Source organism: Thermobia domestica, chromosome 2 (assembly GCF_964235325.1).
Source record: "Thermobia domestica chromosome 2, izTheDome1.hap1.1, whole genome shotgun sequence".
Lineage (NCBI taxonomy): Eukaryota > Metazoa > Arthropoda > Insecta > Zygentoma > Lepismatidae > Thermobia > Thermobia domestica.
The window spans coordinates 29,547,912-29,566,662 of NC_137455.1; positions in this window are offsets into that span (position 1 = coordinate 29,547,912).

The following is an 18,751-nucleotide window of genomic DNA, read 5'->3' on the forward strand; positions in this document are numbered from 1 at the left end:
ATTTTGTCATTTTTTTCTCATTTTCTCTGCTCTTTTAAGGAGATAGTGCTTTGTTTAGTTATTTTGTTGAACTTGATTAGAACGAAATGTTGCGTAAGCCTAGAAAAATCCGCGAAACGCGAACTCAGAAACGGCCAGCTAAGAAAACTAGTAATTTAGTTAGTGAAGAAAGGAATGAACTACACAACATGGAGCAGGCAAATAGTAGTCAGGGAAGTAGTGGTCTTAGGTTCGAAGCTAGTGGTAGTGTGGAGAATAGTAACCTTACGTTAGATAATTCGGTTGGCCAGGGATTAACTTTACTTGATTTAGCGAATATTTTTCGACAAGGTATTGCTAGATTGGAGAAAAAGTTGGATGATGCAGTACTAAACCTAGATTGTAAAATAAATAGTGTGCAGATAGAATCGAGGGAATTAGTAGAGACTCAAGGAGTCGAGTTACGGGAGTTTTGTTGTATGCGAACAGAAGGGTTACGAGAAGAGCTAATTGAACGTTTTGACACCATAGTTCGCGAAAACACAAGTGCTATGAGGGAAGAGCAAAATTCGTTAAACACGCAAATTAGTTCCGTAAGAGAGCAAGTAGAAACTTTGCAAAGAGATTGTTCTTCTGTACGATCTGAAATCAGGGGTTTGAACGTGTTGCCAGTCATACGCGCGGACGATTCAAATCTTGGTAACCATAGTAATAACATAACGCAAACAGTTGGTAATCCGCCTTCATTATGTCAAGATAGCAGCGCGAGTATTTTCTTACATAGAGACCTCAAACTCCCTATATTTTATGGTTGCGAACACGAAGTGCAAGCCTTTAGCTTCATTCACGAGTTAGAAACATACCTGCATTTAACGCAGACACCGCCTGAACAAATGGTCAGTGTCAGTGCACACTCATTACGTAATGACGCAGCTTCTTGGTACAGAATAGTGAAACAAAATATTTCGTCTTTTGAAGAATTCAAGGCAGCATTTATTTCAGAATATTTGGGGGAGGACAAAATGATCGATTTACGAGCGGAAATATTAACATCTCGGTACCAACCTAACTCCGGAAAGAAATTAACTGAGTATTTTACGGAGATCTTACAAAAGAATAGTGTTTTAGAAACACCGCTGGATGACAGGACACTTATAAAAGTGGTCAGTAGGCAAATGCCGTATAATGTAAGGCGGGTATTGATAAGTGCTCAACCACAAACTAAAAGTGAATTCTTAAGACTACTCCGTGAATTGCAAGAAATTCCCACCCATGGGGGAGGGGGGAGTAATCAAAACATTGCGCCCCGGCAAAGAGGACATATAAATCACGTACAATATCAGAGAAGTAACAGAGAGAATGGGATGAACTCAAATAATTCTCGTGATTTCCCGCGTTCCGCTAATGCGAACAACAATTATAGAAGGCAACCGCGTAGGGAGGACGATTATCAAACAGGGCATAGCAGGAATGAGCGAAGAAATGTCAGGAATGGGGGGAGAGAAAACCAGTCGCAACATGATAATCAGAATCGGTTTTCAAATAATGGGCGAGGCCCTGAGGTCAATCATGTACAATATGGCAGACAAGAGAACAGGAACTATGATCGCGATCCAAATAGTAGAGAGAACGTATCACGCGAAGAAAATGCCCAGGGAAGATTTGCGGGAATCGATCCGGGGCCGCCGCAAAACACAAACAGAGCGTGACTAACGAGACCGCAACAGCAAAATACACCGGGGGGAGAAATTAATCAAACCGTGATATTAGATAGAAAGGAATCGAACCAAGAAAACAAGATTGATACCGAAGAAGATAGGGAAACTTGTTTGAAAACAAGGGAGCAAATAACTTCAATTTTTGATGAACTCATTACCGAGAATGCGGAAATTCCCAGGCAACAAAATGTTTCAGTGTTGCCAGAAATAAAAGGAGAAATTGGAGAAATAGCTGTAAAAATTCTCTGTGACTCGGGCGCCAGCATTTCTTGTTTGAGTGAGACCCTATGGTCACAAATATTAGAGAAGGATCCTAATGTACCACATTTAAAACCCGGTGCCTTAAAGATTCTTTCTGCTTTTGGTACGAGAGCTGCGAAAGTTATAGCACAGACGTTTTGTCAGTTAAGATAGGAGGAGAACATTTTGATGTTGTAGCGCTAGTAGTGCGTTCTTTGGTTAGACCATTTATTCTAGGGGGGACTTTCTTTGAAGAATATAAGGCTGTAATGGATTATCAGCATGGTCTGTTAAAATTAGAGAATGGGAAAAAGGTAGTTAGTGTCCCTTTCGTTCAGGAGGATACGTCTGAAGTGGTAAATATTTTAAATGAACTTACCCTTGTGTTCGAAGAAATACAAGAAGAAGCGAGATTATTGCCCCTTAGAAATATAGAGGGATTCGATCCCTGGACCTTAAAGGGAATGGAACCCGTAACATTAAAGACAAACATAAGGGAAATGGGAAGTTATTATAATAACATGGACCAAAATAATGGTAGAGAAATTAAATGTAGTATGATTGAAAATGTAAAGGGGGGAGGAAAGAACAGTGTTGCCAACCCCTATTTACCATTGGAATGCGCGCGAAATATGGGAAAAGAAAGGAAAATTAATGTAGTAATGGACTCCGTCTCTCCACATGAGTATAGAGAGCATAATAAGTTGTGTTTACATAACACGTCTTTACCCAGCCAAGGGGCGGGAGCAGTTAGTAGTAGAACGTTGCGTTTCAACGAGTTAGAAAATGATGTTTGTCCCACCGGATCGTGTATTCCTGTATTGGCGACTTCTGTTACTAGTAATATCAATTGGTCCAAAGTTCCCACAAGGGCTACCCCTGAACAAATTCGCGAACACGTTATGCAGGCGGAAAATTTAACTGCGGAACAAAGGCAGCAGTTGGAAACACTGCTGTTGTCACACCAGAAAGTTTTCGACAATAAACCGGGATTATTAAAGGGATATGAACACCAAATAGAGCTCACAGACCACAAGCCATTTCAAGCAAAATTCTACCCATACCCTTTTAAATATAGGAAGCAAGTGAATGAGGAAGTGGAAAAATTATTAGCTTGGGATATAATAGAAAAACAAAGTACTGAATATACGTCACCCCTTGTGATTGTCCCAAAGAAAAACTCTGAAGATATAAGAATTTGTTTGGATATGCGAAATGTAAATGGGCGAATACGCGGTATGAGCGATATTCCTCCTCAGCCTTTTGAAGTACTACAAAAGTTTGAAGGAAAGAAAATTATTAGTACATTTGATCTTTCGTGTTTTTTCAATCAAATTTCAGTGCGAAAAGAAGATAGAAAATTCTTAGGTTTTGTGCATGGTGGTCAATCGTATGTATATAAAAGATTGTGTTTCGGATTAAAGACAGCAGTATCCTCGAGTATTAGCGCACTAAAGACAGTATTAACAAATGAAATTGATGACTTTTGCGAGGCGTACATAGATGATGTCATATGTGGCTCGGATTCGTTTGAAAACCATTTAAGACACTTAGACATTGTGCTGGGAAAATTAGAAAAGGCAGGCCTAACAATAAAGCTATCAAAATGCAAATTTGCCAGGCATACAGTGCCTATATTAGGCTATGTTTTGACTCCTTCTGGAATCGAAAAGGATCCTCAGAAAATACAGACAATAAACGAGTTCACTCCTCCCAGAAATGTAAAACAGCTGAGGTCTTATCTGGGATTCCTAAATTTCTACAGGGCGTTCCAAAATAAATATGCAGATTTAGTCTCGCCACTTTTGCCACTTTTGCGCAAAGGAACGCCGTTCCGCTGGACTCCTGAATGTCAAACGGCATTTGAAAACATTAAAAGAGCATTTTCAGAGGAGGTCACACTACATCGTCTTATGATGGATAGAGTGTTTTATTTAGCAGTTGATGCAAGCAGTGTTGCCATCGGAGCGCAATGTTTCCAGTATGATGATAATGGGGACATTAGAATAATAGGATTCGCTAGTCGAACGCTGAATAAGCATGAGATCCACTATACAATTACAGAGCTCGAATTTCTATCACTGATATATGGTATATCAAAATTCAGAGTGTACCTAGTTTCATCAAAATTTATTGTGTTGTCTGACCACGCTGCGCTTAAATTCATTTTAAAGTGTAAGTTAGGAAATGCTAGGCTCTCTAGGTGGATATTAGCCATCCAAGACCTGAATTTTGAATTCCGGTTTGTGCCTTCAAACCAAAATATGTCAGATTATCTTTCGAGATACCCAATCAATTCTGATTCTGAAAGTTATAAAATAAATCAGAATCCAATTTCGCCTGAGGTGGTGGCTGAGTTAACATGTCGGATACCAGGCGAGTTACGCAGACAGTTAGCTAATTTGTCGACACTGCAACAAAATGACGAGGTCCTAAGTGAAATATTAAATGAGGTAAAAGACGGAAAGAAACAGAGCAAGTACTATAGATATTTTGTACAAAATGGGTTGTTATGTAAAGAAGATAATAAGGGGACGCGAGTTTGTTTGCCTAAAGAAATTAGACTTCCTGTGATGGAATATTTTCACAATTTAGGACATTTTGCATACGAGAAAACGTTGGCTTCAATTAGTGAGTATTTTGTATGGCCGGGGATGCGGAGAGAAGTCAAGCAGTTTGCCGCTTCGTGCGACATATGTCAAAAATCCAGGTACCCTCAGAAATACAAAGCGGGTCCAGTAAAGCCCATAATCACAACAGGCGTGGCCCAATGTGTAAGTTTAGATTTCATAGGGCCATTGCCGCGTGGAAGAGGAGGCGTTCAGTATTGTGCAGTGTTTTGCGATCTCTTTAGCAAATATGTAGTAATATATCCTTTAAAAAGGGCAACTACAGAAGCTGTATTACACAGATTGAAAAATGAATATTTGCTCGTCAACCCAGGGGTGCAAATCATTCTCACGGATCGGGGGACACAGTTCTTAAGTAGGAAATGGAAGAATGGATTAGCGGAACTAGGAATCGAACACAGAACTACTACACCTTATCATCCTGCTGGAAACCCAGTAGAAATTTGCAATAAAACTGTAGGACGAATTATGAGAATTCTGTGTCACGAGAAACACAGCAAATGGCCATTGTGTGTTAACTTTGCAGCCAATTGCATAAATTTATCTGTTCATAGTTCCACGGGGTGCACGCCCTTTGAGTTGCATTTTAACAGAAAACCAACAAACGAGCTTTACAAAATTCTAGGGTTGGAGCCGCCCCCTCAGGACACACAAATGAGAATAGAACTAGCTCGTGCCAAACTGAGGAAGAAGGCAGAGCAACGTAAGCGTGCCTTTGACCAATCACACGCTCTTGTGACTTATAAGTTGGGACAGAAGGTTCTTTTGCGAAACTTTCACCATTCAGATGCCTTAAAAGGCGTGAGAAAGAAGCTCCTATTAGTTTTCCTCGGACCGTACCTTATTTCCAGAGTCGTAAACCCCAACGCGTACGAACTCACAGAGGTCAATTCCGGAAAAGTAGTAGGCGTATACAATGCCATTCACTTGAAAGAATATATCGAGAGGCAAGAAACATAAAAAAAAAAAAAAATGAGAGAGAGAACAGACGAGGAAAGTATACATATATGTAGAGAAGAAACATAGAGTACCCAAGATAATTACGATTTTGTATAATTTCTTTAGTGTAGATAGAGAAGAGATGTAGATGTTTAGAAGTAGGAGCAGTGTTGCAAAATCACGTTTTCACATTTTCACGCATTTTCTAAATGATGAAAAACTGAAAACGTGAGGGGGGAAATATGTAATACGCATAATTATACATATATTAATTAACTACATTCATTGCTTAATTATATATTATTTAACTATATTCATTAAGGTTAACAAAGTATAAAGAAACAAGACGGCTGCAGACATCCGATTCTTTTCTCCTTTTTAAAAAGAAAGAAAAGAAAGAAAGAAACAAGATAGAAGGTAGTCCTCATTATTTTACGGCCACACACGAGAAAAAAAATAGGCAACAAGCTTGTAAGTTCGTGGTTTCTTTCATGAAATTTTAGACTGTAGCGTCTTTACCACCCTGGAGAGGAATTTTAACATAGACAGTTCATTGACTGATTCGAAACAGACCATTTATTTATTTTAAGATTGTTACTTGTAGCTTGTCACCAACAAGAAAATGACCATAGATATAACAGACGAACTGCGGTTTTAAACCATGGGTGAACCATTTCCCAAATCTAACGAACATACACACAGGCCAGACTATCTGGAGACATACTAACAGAAACAGAATGCCCAATATGTTGTCACATTTATAAGATCAATAAGCACGCAAAATTTTAATGTATAAATAAAGCTTCGCTACTAAGAGAGTATAATAAAATAGATAACATTGCCGCGAGAGAGATAGTACTATTTAGTAATGCGACGAGCGAGAATAATGAGCTATATAATGGATTATTAGAATTAGACGCGTAGAGATGTGGCAACAGTTAAACACATGTTTGAAAGAAATTACCCCAACGCTGTGAATTTGACACTTCGCTTCGGAAAAGAAGAGAAAACCAGCCAAAATCGGCTACGTAAGGGGTCCAGAATGGCTGGCCATGACGCTAGAAAAATATTTTAATTATTCTACACATAAGCGAAAACATGAAACGCATGATGACAGAAAAGTAACACGGCTAAGTTTTGTGGTCATTTTAAGAAATTTTCTCAAGACACTCTGGCGTCTTGCGATATTTATTAAGACACGAAACATGTACCACGAGGAGACATAGTCCTCAAGAGCGGTCAGTGTCCAGCCGAAAAAGGGAGAGGAAAAGAAAAGAAAAGGTTTTTGAAAAGCAACCCTAAGAAAAAAAAAACACCACAGAACAAGGAACGTAGAAAGAATAGGGGGTAAAATACACAGGAAGAAAAAGAGAGTGGGGGAATTTTACTAACTAAAATTACTATAATACGTAAAAATGATCAAAATTGAGTATATTTTATACGCAAATGTAAACAAATAAATGGAGCACTATTTCTTTGAAAGGATTTTCCTATGTCTGTCTGTCTGTCTGGCTGTCTCTCTCTATCTCTATGTATATGAGATCTATATATTACATATAATCATATAAGTATTAACAACATCAATTAAGTGCTAGGCAAAAGGTCATTCCTGAACTAGTTAAAAGCTGTACATAATCTGCGAAAATATTTAGAATAAAATCTTATTATTATTATTATTATTATTATTATTATTATTATTATTATTATTATTATTATTATTATTATTATTATTATTATCACGATTACTGGTAACTAGTATTTTGCATAAAGAATTATTAAAAAGGAGGATCATTTAGTTGTGTATAACATATTCAAGTAGATATAGAAATTTTATAGGGATACCAGAATTATCATTAGTCTTATGTAACCAACAAATATTATTATTATTAACGCTAGAAATATTGTGATAGAAATATTGTTTTATTCAACATTATTAATACCACCATTATTATATCAAAACAAAATTGTCATAGAAATATAAATATTCGTATTCCAGTAAGAAACATCTGAGAAAATCTAAGAAAATTGTCATAAAAGAGTATAATATTTAGTAAATCGGGTTTAATAAATAGTAAAATCTATATTTGAAAATAAGATAATTTCGTAAGGCATTCACATTTGGCACTGGAGGATCATTCAAAATTGGTCGCGCGGTAACCTCAGCAGGGGTCTCTGGCTAAAGAGGGTGACTTTGAAAAAAAAAGGGGGAGGTCTTTCTTAAGAAACAGGAGAAAAACCAATGAAAAGAGAGGGTGGTCAAGAAAAAGGAGAGAAACCAATAAGACAGAAAACGAAACTTAATGAAACAAAATGAAAAGAACAATTATTGGTTAGATTAGACAAGGGGTGTGTCAAAATGGTCAGAGTGTGTAAAGGACAAATAGGAAAGGAGAAACAAAAAAATGAATAAGTAATTAGTGTGAAATGATAAAGGAAGAGGACATAAAGAGGACAAAAAAGTTTTAGTTAGGTTGAGAGAGTCAAGTTGTCGAGATCATCGAATCGCGAAGTCCAGACCGAATTCAGGGGTAACAACCCGTATAATAACACATCTTCGCGCTCTGAGCGGTGAAAGACAGTTTCAGTGGGGCAAGTAATGGTAAAAATGCGAGAGGCCGCAAGAGTACGCTATTTTCGGCTGTGACAAAAGAACAGTATTGCAATTCTTTCTTGTACCAGAAGACCGTATAGTAAGTATAATAATTTAATCAACGTTTTATAAAAGTGTAGCGTCGCCTGTAGTGATAAAACGCAGTAAATGGAGTAAACGTTTGGAACTTTGCGAACTTTTCAAGAGTGTGAACCATCTAACACTTTCTGGGAAGCGAAACAATCAAGCAACACGGAAATCTGCCACGGAGAGACAGCGGAGTTACCTTACTAGAAGAAAAGGAAAATGTTCAACGGACAGTCATCAAAAAGGAGGTAAAGTGGCAAACATTTCATTAACTGAATTTTAAGTGCAGTGCGCGATAAGGTTTAAATTCCAAATGACACACCCTCGAATTAAGGTCATGTATAATTTGTGTAAAATTAAATTTCCTCCCTCTTGTTTTACAAAATAGATGTAACTATTGGTGTTAAAGAAAAGGCCAACTTATATTTTGTGTTAGGTGAAGTATAGAATAATTCCAACCAACCTGTAAAGATAATAAGACTTAGACACAATTCTACAATTAATATAAAGTTGATTCTACAAGTAACATTTATCATTCAACGACGTGATAACTGTATTTATATTTGTAACTTTTATTTTATCTTTCATTTCAATTATTAAAGTAACCAAATGAACAATGGAGTTTTCATTATCCAAAATTTATTGTTGAGCAAATAAAGAGTTAAAAGAGTAATGGTACAGGTAGCTTTAGATGGAAAGCTAGCAGCAAACGGAGGCTCGACAGAAGCCCGAGGCCACGAAACCCTGAGATAAGAGTAAGTAATATTTTGACTTTAAGTTTCAGCAATTTTCACTTTATTACACAGTACGCTTCCAGCCAGTGCAGCCCATTACTTTTACATTGTCCAGTACACACAACATATTGCAAGAAAGGTATATCCATGAACTCCACAACGGAGAGTATGGCCTCTTCCTAACAAGTAAATTAATAGTCTGTATTAAGTTTCCGGTCACAAGCGAAAAGTTTCTAAATTTAATGCTGCAGTAGTTTCTTAATTTTTACTTTTACAACTTATGTTGTAAAAATAGATATTATGTCCAGTGAGTGTTTTGCTAACCCTCACCCCTAACATTCACCCAAATTTCCTTGCACACATCCCTGGGCATAAAAGTATTGTTTTCTTCGAGTTTGTGTAAAAATATATATCATTATACAGGGTGCACACCCTCTTTTATTTTGAACAACTCGCTAAGTAAAAGTTCTTGAGGTTCTTACTGATTATGACACATAACACTACCGTGAATACCGAGATGGCATCAAATATGTCAGCTTCAGTGAGACTTCTTTGCATGTTGTAATGTTCCACGTGTCTTCACGCCATGCTGCAACCATGAGGTTTTACTCCAAGTGCTTCAAGTAAACAAGCACACTACAAATCACAGCAACTAAGAGGACGTCGTCCATCATCGACAACATTCGACAAGTGACGCAGCTGTCGACAACATTTTGGCATAAAAGAGGAGAACACACCTCAGGAAGTATCAATGTCGCGCGGTTGATCAAACTACCAACTCTCTAAGGTCCCTGGCCATTCAGAGCATCATGTCAACTAAGATGCCTGGTCAACTGAGAAGCACCTTTCCTACATGCGTAATCGGAAAGTCTAAATTTGCGTGTACCGTATTTGGCTCTACGCTATAGAACAGAAATTTTTACAATATGCTTTCTCTTATTATATTTAAAATACAAAACAAGAGGACAAACTTGGCCCTCTCCTGAGAAAAAAAAATTATGTAATTGCATTTCTTTTGAAAACATCAAATCAGGAAAACCGAATATATATTAGTGCGTAGTGAATGGGTGTCTGCTTATGAAAGGTTGTCTTCTAACTCGAATAATTCAATGGAAAATATGTCATCCATCTTCCACCAATTCCTTAGGATTTGTGATCGTCTCATCACCATTTCATTTTGTCTGCAGTCGATAATGATTTCAAACTGATTATACCTTTCGTAAGTAGCTACGCACGATGTTCTCACTAGCGTACATTAGGTTTTCCTGACTTGAATTATTTTCAAAAATATAGAACTGTTAAGAAATCATTGAACCAATGAATTCATATTAATGTGCATTTCATTATGCCTTACAAATATAAACTTATAGGAACATAGACTTTACTATTGTATTTCTCGTAACATTCCAGCCCAATTTGATATATTACACGACTCCCTTCCTATTAAAAAAAATTGAGACAGATACAAGATGGCCGACTTCAAGATGGCGGCAATGATAAACATATTCTCAAATAGATATCTATTTCCTCTGTTGGTTAGTGTGTCTTTTGTTTTTTATCCCTTAACCCGTTTATCAAATAAAATTAAATTTTCAAACTTGAAACACATAGTTAAGGCTTATTCTGATCGATTAGGATTTTAGCCACTGCGGCCGTCTTTATAGACGGAAGCCTAAATTTTCCTTACGCTTGTTTCTTGATATTCCACATTTTTTTTTGACAAATTTGGTCAAGAAACTAGTTTCGACATCGATAGGAAAGAAAACTATGAATTACTTTCACAGCACCTTCTTAAAAAATTGCGAGATACAAGGATAAAATATCTATATATTAAAATGCTAGGTTTATATGTTTGTCTTCATGAAAAGATTATACGTTTGTCTCGAATCTTTTCGGCAATGAGATCTAGAAAACCACAAGTGCTAGAAACGTGCCGTTTTCGCTGGTCGATTTCAAATTTTATGTAGATTGTCTAGCTCTAATTGAATTTTAAAAAAAATCCTGGCTGTTATTTCTTTATCACATTTTGTAGGGGTACATTGGAAGTGATGATTTAAAAAAAAATCATATCCTATTAGTTACGCTTTCTAACACAACACAGTTGTATACATGGATTGCATATCTCCCAGCAATTTGTTTTATGGCCAAATGAAGGAAGAATAACCATTTTTCCAGGTTTAAGATGAATGTTTATTGTTTGGAGGGTTTTGCCCATTGAAGAATATATATCACTGACATTATAATTGTGTATGTAATGTATTTGCTTATAACATACTGCATGCAACAGGAAAGTGATTCTGATTATACATGAATTAGAAACTCCAACCGGAAGTAGGCTCAATCTTGCAAACGGTGCAAGATATTGAAACAATAATCGAAAAAATCTAACCTTTATGGTACCCCTTGCCGATTTTTATCAAGACGTCTTTTACTTATCTGTAAAGGAACATGTACAGATGTTGTGAGGAATGACAAGAAGATTTATGCTGATATGTGAATAATACGCTGTGTACAGAGCGCAGGTTCAACTGGTTAGTATATTAAAATGCTAGGTTTGTATGTTTGTCTCAAAGAAAAGTTTTTATGTTAATCTCCAATCTTTTCGGCAATGAGATCTAGAAAACCGGAAGTGCTAGAAACCTGCCGTTTTCGCTGATCGATTTCAAATTTTATGTAGATTGTCTAGTTCTAATTGAATTTTTAAAAAATCGTGGCCGTTATTTCTTTATTACATTTTGTAGGGGTACACTGGAAGTGATGATTTTTTTTTAAAAAAAAGTATCGTATCCTATTAGTTACACATTCTAACACAACACAGTTGTATACATGGGTTGCATATCTCTCAGCAATTTGTTCTATGGCCATATATATATGTATATATTGGCCCTACAGATCTTGGTGCAAGTTAATTGTAAATCTGGGGCCCCGAAAAATGTTCCCAATCGGGCCCCGCACCACCTAAGGCCGGCCCTGATTCAGAAATTAGTGCAAAACCAAGTTCACGGGAAACGTAATAGAAGTGTACATAAGAAATAATTCATACAAACATACTGTATAATCTTTTTTACAATAGAGATATTAATTACTCGTTACACACAGATTTTAATATAAGCATTTATTTCGTTTGTCGTTTATCAACACGACGTATATCAACACTAAAATAAAAATTCTACACTTCATCCTTATCTCTCTTACTTTTAATGAAAAGAAAAAGAGAAACATTTAGTTTGGGATTGAAAATGGGTTTCAATTCTGTCCATTATATTAAACTCAAATGTCAGTTGTCAACTTATATAAAAAAAAATGAAAAAGAACGAGTAAAATACCTTCTACATATATTTCCGAACATATTGCACACTATTTATTAACTGATAATTGCTAACAGATTATGTGTTTTGAATAATATTAATTCACTGTTTCAACACTATTAATAGTGTCTATTTCCAGATTTCAATTGGGGATTTTAAGTGCATGATATTCACATTTGAACCAAAATACCCCACGGAATTCTCTTCCATTTAATGTTTAATTTATATAAACTTTTAACTCTCACTAAACAGTGAAGTGTGATGAAAATTATTGTAATTCTCCATTTTCTCTATTTACGTTGACAACTAACATTTGAGTTTAATGTAATGATCGGAATTTAAAAAAAAAAAGACCATTTTGATTCACAAACTAAATAGTGTTTCTTTTAATTTAGAAGAACAGAGGTAAGAAAGAAGAGAGACGATTTTTTATTTTAGAGATTATTAGACATTTGATAAACGACAAACATGAATGTTTATATTGTAAAAAGAAAGATTATACCCTAAGTATATTATGCTATTTCGCGCGAATTTGAGTTTTAAACTATTTTCTGAAGGTAGGTATGATTTTGTAAACTTTGCTAAATTCCGTTTATTTTTTATGGACAATTACCAATTTCGGGTATATCTTACCGCGATCTAGTGTTCGCCTGCTACTCTATACACACTCCGAAGAGACAGTCAAAATTTATTTCGTACAGGAACTTAAATAAAACAAATGAAGCTGCCCTTTTCTTTGATGCGGCAAATATTCCTTGGCAGGTAATCTACAATTCTTCGTCTATAGATGAACAACTTAATTACTTTAATACAACGATATTAACACTACTTGATAAGCATGCTCCACTCATTAAACGCAAAGTATCGCGACCTTCTTCCCCGTGTGTAACTAACGAAATTCTAAATTTAATGGCTAAACGCGATTCCTCTTATAGATAATACACGAAACTCGTAACGATAATCCAATACAAGCTGATGACTGTTTTAAAAATACAAAACCTTACGAAATAGATGTACACACTTAAGTAGGAAAGCCAAAATGGAATTTGCCTCGAAACTAGAGAACAGCACTGGTAAATCGAAACTTTTGTGTAAAAAGTGAAATATATTAGGGATCAAGCGCAGTAGAAGACAAAATATGGCTAACAATAAATTTACTGCAGATGATCTTAATAATTTTTGTGACATTAAGCTTTTAAGTAATGCAGATTCTAAAATTACATATGATGAGAGTCCAGAATGTACAGAAAACGTTTTTCCCTTAGAATGTGTCAGTTCTCTAACAGTCATGAAGGCCATCAATAGAATTAAATCAAATGCTACTGGAGCTGACCAAATTAGTATTAAACTTATTTTTAAAAAATTTTGCCTTTTATACTAAATTCCATCACTAATATTTTCAACCGTTCTCTTATGAGCGGCACTTTCCCATCTGGTTGGAAAACAGCTGAAGTCCTAGCGTTTCCCAAAACAAGTAATATCACAAGTATTAATGATTTTCGGCCAATTAGTATTTTACCTGCTCTTTCAAAGGCATTAGAATACATTTTTAGTGATCAAATACGAACCCATTTAATGAAATACATTTTTTTGATCCGTTTCAATCAGGTTTCAGAAAGTACCATAGTACTGCTACAGCTGTTACTTATGTCACTGACGACATTAGACTACCAATGGATAGAAAGCAAGTAATTGTTCTTGCTCTACTAGATTTCTCTAAAGCTTTTCAATCAACTATACATAAGATTCTCTTCCATAAATTGGCGACGAAATTTAACTTCTCTAATGGTGCTGTAAAATGGGTTAAAAATTATTTACTGGGACGGAAACAATTTGTAATCGTAGCCGATACTTCTTCTGCACTACAGAATCTCACTCACGGCGTCCCTCAACGAAGCGTCCTTGGCCCTCTCCTATTCTGCCTGTACATTAACGACCTTCCTTCTGTCTTACAATACTGCAAGAATCACCTATAGCCAGATAATTTACAAATCTATATCTCAGATCTACCAGAAAACTTGGATAATTCAATTCAACTTCTATTTACTTGTGGTCAAAAGAAAATGGGTTAACCATAAATCCACTTAAATCGAAGTGCATTTGCGTCTCCTCTAAACTACTGATACAAATGCACCGTTCGAATATACCAACGGTACAGATAAATGGAACAATTATTCTATTTTCTGAAATTGTTACAATACTCGGTGTAATAAAAGATAAATTTTTTGAGTGGAAACCTCACATTAACGCTGTATGTAAGAAAGCGTTCTGGTCTTTGCATTCACTCACTAGACTAAAGAAAATTCTACCCACTGAAACAAAGCTACTACTTGTAAAATTTCTAATATTTCCTCATCTTGAATATTGTGATGTACACTATCTATCAGACTTAAGTAAAGAATTAGCGAATCGTCTGCAACGTATCCAAAATGCCTGTATATGGTTTGCTTATAATCTCAGACGATCAAATAATTAAACTCCATACTACAGAAAACTGGGCCTTTTAAAACTTACTGATAGACGTTATTTGCATCGAATTACACTTCTCTTTAAGGCCTTGCGGTTTGAACAATCTTCCTACTTATTTCAACGCTTGCAACCACTAAATGCTCACCACGATCACAATACAAGATCTGGTGTAAATAAACTCCTTTCTCTTCCCCTACATTCGTCAAAATTCTACTCGAACGCGTTCTTTGCATCCACTATCCGTGTATGGAATAACCTATCATCCAACACAATGCAATTTCAGACCATCAATCTATTTAAGAAGTCGGTTCAGCAGATCCTTCATAAGTCTATCAAGGCTTACTAACATCTAAAGTGCTGGTTTGTATTGTTCCTACCTTTTATTTGTTCGTTTTGTTCACTAAATGAATGTGACTATAGTATGTGGTCATTTGTTATAATCCATGTGTGCAGGGGATGTGATGTCTGTGTGTATTTGATTATTATTATTATTGCATTACAAATTATGATCATTGCATGGTCATGTGGAAGATAAGATATGATTAGCCTTAACTTCGCCATGTAAAATAAGACTAAATAAGTAAAATAAAAATAAATAATATAAGTAAAATTGTCGCTCCCTTTAGATTATTCAAATTTAGCCGTTTTTTGCATTTTTTTTTTTTTTTTTTTTTTGCATTTATCGCGCTAATTTTTGAAGATATATCAATGTTTCGTACATCGTTAGATTCCGTATTGCTCGAACGTTCAAACGTTTTGGTTTTCATTGTCATTGTTTCACGTTTTTGACAATCTTTAAGACAACATTTTTATTTTTAAGGAAGAATTTTTCAGTTAAGATTCATGGGCACTTTTGCACTTATATTATTAATGTTACACATTTTTGCGAAACACTAAACAGAAACATAATATAATTAATTCATAATTACACATTATTCTGCCATAGGTTGTGTTCCCGCTGATGTTTAGAAATGTAGCCGATATTGTGTAATTCCAGTTTTGAGTGTCCACCACAGCAGCATTACAAACATAGTGTGTGTTTAAAAGCTTTAGTGTTTACTACAAAAATGAATGGTTTCTTATTGATGCTGAAACTTGTAAAGATTGCATCAACTCATTTATGAGCAAAATGCTATATAACAGAAAATTAGCATCTTGCAACATTACTAAGTGTTAAGTGTGAAAGTGCATTTATTTTATTTTTGATAATACTGTAAATAGTACTGTTAATAGCAACGTTACGAAGCGTTTAGTGCGATTGTGAATTAATTTTGGTTTTCATAACGCTGAACATACTACAGATATTAATAGCGAATACTGAGAATTTGTCAAATCAAATTACTCCGGACTAAACAAATGAGTAGGTTAAAGTAAATAAAACTAGGAAGAACTCGACATGTATAATTCTGGGATTCCATCTGAGATTTCCGAAATTGATCTACCAACTTTCTAAGATGTTTTGACGTTCTATCTCTGGATTCGAGACCAAGCCTATGTAGAATCAGGAAAGCCAAAACCTGTTTCGGAAGTCGCTGACATCGTCGGCAAGAAAGTAGAGGAAATCTGGACAAAGGCATCAATCCCATAAACGAGTTGTTGATATGATTCGCTTGCATCGCATCAAGTATTCCAAAATTGGGAAGAGCGTAAGGAAAACAAAGTTCAGAAGTGGAAGAAGACAGTGAAAGTAACGGAGACACTAAAGTCTGTGACTTCTTCAGATGACTATGATGATGATGAATTTAATCCCAGCCGAAAAAAAAACAAGAATCGCCACTCGAACTCAAACCTACCCCTCCGACCGCTAGGCTAACGCTATCAAATTTTTCGATAGCTTGTGATCGAACTGGAAACTCAGACAGGAATGCTTACATTTCACGCCATCGACAGGGTCCAGCACTTCCATTGCTGAAGGACTATTACAAAGGCTAGAAAAGCAGGAATTTTCAGCAGAGCATATACGTTCGTTGCGACGGAACTGTGGTGAATACTGGACATACTTCATACTCGTGGGGTTATCCGACAACTTGAAACGAACCTGGGGAGACAGTTACAATGGGCAGTCTGTCTACTTCATGCAAAAGAGCTACCACTTCGTCATCTCATTCAATATTTGGACGGTCATACGACCGGACCCTACACGTTTTCTGGGCTTATAGGATCTCAACTCCAGAAGTGCAAAAAACGGATTCTCTATGACACTCTTGCCACAGTTGTGCCGTCAGTGGACCCTAAAGATCTTAGCTCTGACCAACAATACCTCTACGAAATATAACAAGTAATTGCAAGTGGACAATACACTACACGGTTGGAAAGCAAGAACCCTGGAAAACACTGCCACGCGAGGTGGTTAACTACTGACAACAGAATTCTTCGATAATGCATAGTTGCAGCGAATCGTTATGAGATTCTGAAGACGCTTGATACATTTGTCGTAAAGGTGTATGCTTCCACTTGGTTCGATATTAAGTTGAAACCGCATTTTGTGGAGGGGACGAAGCATCTTTTCAGTCTACGCATTCGGTCTCGGTATCCTAGCGAAGAACTAAAGAAGATAGTAGACCGTGATAGAGTTGTGAATGGGTGGAACTACAATGCAGACACCTCATCGAAGTTAGTCCGGGGTTATGAAAGGATGTGTAAAGGGTATTGTGCACTTGTAGAAATGCAAAGTTCAATTACACCTTACTTCCTGAAGTAAGCTAAGAGCTCCTAAACAAATATTATTTTTATGTGCATTCCGAATAAAGCACGGGCACTGACAAGTATAAAGTTTTAATAGAAAATCCGATTTCCCGCCGAAACCGTCTTGAAAGCGAGAAATATTCACAATGAGTAATAAGCTTTTTTAATGTAGTATCAAGACAAATCTAACGATAGACGGAACATTGATATACCTTATAAATTCGTGCAATGAATGCAAAAAATGCAAAAAATGCAAACAAAACCGGCTCAATTTGAATAATTTGAAGGAAGCGTCAAATTTGTCCCTAGCGAGAGATCAAACCATTAACAAAATGGACTGAACATTTACACAATTGTTCCTGAGATCATTTAGCAAATTTTCCGCACTAGCCACATACAGATTTTTAAAAAAAATTGAAAAATGTCAATTTTTCGCTCCACCCTATTAGACAGTATGTTCACGTGTACTCAGCAAAAAAAAAAAAATCTTTTCGAATTTGAAACCGAAAAAAAAACGAAATTCCTTACGGTACAATAAACGTTTTACAATAAAATCCGGATCAAATGCAGTAAAAACGTTTCGTACAGAAAGAGCTTCAAATTTGTAGACATTTGTATCCTGCTCCTGCTAGGTATAAGTGAACTCAGCAGGACAAAGTTATTTTACTATCTTTTTTCCAATTTGAAGCAGGTACAAACGAAAAGGTTAACGGTACAATCAGATAAAAACGCAGTACAAACGATTCGTGCAGAAAAATCTTCAAATTTCTAGATACTTGTCAGTGGCCCTATTATGTCGCTTGAAATTAGCAGGGTCACTTTTTGTCGATTTTTTCAAATTTCAAACCTGTACAAAGAAAGATTTTTTTTCAGTTCAAACCGCTACAAACGCAGTACAAACGTGCGGGATGCACATATTCATAGTTTTCATATGTTTGTTCTGCTAAGATCACACACGTGAGGGCTCCCCTTCGACAGGCTCCCCACTCTAAAGCTCTAACTTCATTTTACCGGAAGTGGTACAAAGGAAAATGTTTGCAATACATTCCAATACAAACGTAGTACAAACCATTTATATACTTTTTATTACAACATTTCAAGGTGGATGGCTGCCGTCTCAACGCCCCCACTTTAAAACTCTTATATCTTTGTACCGGAAGTAGTATAAACAAAAATGTGTGCGGTACATTCCGATACAAGTAGAGTACAAACGATTGACATAGGTTTTGTTTCGAAATTCCAAGGTGGGGGCTGCCGTTTTCACAGCCAACACTTTAAAACTCATAACTTTGTACCAGAAGTGGTACAAACGAAAATTGTTGCGGTACATTCCGGCACAAACGTAGCAAAAACGTCTGGCATAGGTTGTATT